Source organism: Limanda limanda, chromosome 2 (assembly GCF_963576545.1).
Source record: "Limanda limanda chromosome 2, fLimLim1.1, whole genome shotgun sequence".
Taxonomy (NCBI): Eukaryota; Metazoa; Chordata; class Actinopteri; order Pleuronectiformes; family Pleuronectidae; genus Limanda; species Limanda limanda.
In genome coordinates this window covers 1,499,141-1,501,640 of record NC_083637.1, presented here as the reverse complement: position 1 = coordinate 1,501,640, position 2,500 = coordinate 1,499,141, and the positions used below count along the sequence as shown (strand labels likewise).

The 2,500-nt window shown below is 41.4% G+C and overlaps 1 protein-coding gene across 1 annotated transcript in view; it reads right to left on the bottom strand.

The window, feature by feature from the left end:
- The window catches only part of usp34 (ubiquitin specific peptidase 34), a 71,457-nt gene that overhangs the window by 52,215 nt on the left and 16,742 nt on the right, over positions 1-2,500 (bottom strand). The window lies entirely within an intron of this gene.

Here is a 2,500-nt window from a genome sequence, read left to right as displayed (position 1 = left end):
TTAAACTTTAACATGCTCTCGAAATAACTCAAATCCGATCCGTGGTAAAGTGTAAGGGCACTTCATAAATTCAGACCTTAGTTTTGAGGTGATTAAAAAAACTAAAACTATTTCAATTTCTATAAATCTGTGTCAATCATTTGTTCTTTATTTTATTTATTTTCAGTATAAAGGATAAAGACAATACTTTGTGGTGTTACAGCATAATTGTTTGACATCCAGTAAATGTAATAAATAAAGAGACAATATTAAAACTAAAATATCCCTTAGTACCTCTTTTACCTCAACCCTAACCCAACAGTCACTAAAGCTCAATGGAAATTACACACATTCATAAATATCAGTCCTTAAATATGTTGGATTTTTATCATAACGATTCATGAATTATTCTCAGAGAGATCCGAGACACTATCGAGCTTTCAGATCATCCGGGGACACGTTACGTCCCTCTAAGGGAACGGCCACGGAAACTAAAGCAGATTGACGACAGCAGCCTGAAGAAGAAGACACAACTCATCACAAGCCAGTGCGACACACACACACACACACGAGCAACACAAAACGCATTCAACACAATTAGTTTCCTTCTTTTGTTTTCATCTCTGAACATCGAGAGCTGCAGCGGACCAAAGAAATCCTGTTGCTATGGACGTTTTTATACCAGGCTCAGCAAACTGTAATAATAATAATAATGTGGGCGTCGACAAAACCACCAGAGGGCAGGAAGTGTGGACAATACTCCGATAAACAGAGAACTACACTCAGTTTCAAAAAACACAACACACGGACAATAAAAAGATCTCAGAACTCCGGGACGCACAGCGAGCAGGTTCCTCTGATCACATGACCAACCATATGTATTGCGATTCGATTTCCTGCGATTTCTTTTGGTTATTTTTTTTTAAATACTGGACCATGGAAAAATGTTGAATCATTCCTTCAAATACAACACAGTCAAATTCACTTAGAACTTTACAAGTTTTATTTCAAATATTAACATTAACTTAACGACTGCCGGGCAGCCAATAGAGAAAATAAATAAACATGTTCCCTATTATTGTATAGCCCCTGTCAACTGCACACAAACTGACAGATTAGGAAATGTATGCCACTTAGGCTACTTTTAAACAATCAATAAAAGGTAAATTAAATAGAATGAATAAAAGTTTACTTAAGGCTCTTATATGCTTCTACGTATCCGTTTCTCGGAGAGGTCTCAGCGATGGACAAAGAGTCTTTTTGATTTTTACTTCTCCGACGACTATCCGTCTAAAAACAATTCCCCGCCAAACCCATAGGTGGCGCAGCGGAAGACGAGCTCAGAGAAGCCTACCCCATTTGGGAAGAAGAAGTCCACGTGTCTCTGTTGACATGTTAGCTCCTCCCACACACTGAACCATGGCAACTAACAGAACTAAATAAAGTGACACCCAGCGGGTCAAGATGATGATGTGATCGTTTCTTAGCGCAGCGGTTCCCCGGTCTTGTTTCCGAACTGTGTTGCTGATTCCACAGCTTGAATCTGCTTGAGGCTACATGTAGCTAGAAGCTACCCGGAGCTAGCTCCCCCCCAGCTTCCACACACAGTCAGCAGGGACTCCCGACACTAACAACTATCCAGTGTTTGCTTCTAACCTGACGGTATAATAGAAACAGTGTCATGATAGAAGTGGAATTAAAGTCTTGACGGCGGGTTCTTGCACTGTTACCACCGCAGTTAGCATGGTGGCTAGCCTAGCCCGCTAGCCTAGCCTGCTAGCGCCGTTTTGAAAGCTCGTTATAACCGTATGTGACCGTGCACACATGCCCTCAGTGCTCTAACGAGCCACCGTCAGCCGGACAACTCCGCTGGCTTAACACACACGTCACATTAATCGTAGAATCATAGTTGTGTTCGTGTTTGTTGCTACAAGTAAACAGAAAGTTTGAGGTCCGGAAATACGGAAATGACGTCATACGGAAATGATGTCGTTCGCGGACCAATCACAGCCAAGGTCTGTCCGTCGGGTCTCCAACATGAAGACGGATAGTTAGAAAAATCAGACGTGTACGAAAAGCTGTTGGAGGTGCTCGGAGAGGGCGTTTCACGACGGATAGGGCGGTCTTATCTGTCCGTAATAGAAGAAACGGAGAGGCATAAATTGGCCTTTAGAATATAAACTTTGAAATAAACAAAAAGTAGACTATTGTTGTTAGCATGTAGGCAATGCAAAGCTAGTGCTTGGGTATGTTTAGATTCTTGTGCAAAAGCAAGAGCTGGTCAACATGCTCCCTCCATATATCCCCCCCGTATAAACTGATAAATATATATAATAAAAAAAAAAAATTGTATTATTATTTTTATTTATTTTTAAAAATCGATTTTGGAGGCAGCATGGCGATTTAAAATCGTCATACACAAGAATCGCGATTCGTAACTGAAAGGATTTTGTCCCCGTCCCTAGTGGATATCGGTGGGCGATCAGGTTCAGGCCACAGGCTGAAGACCCACGAGCCTGAA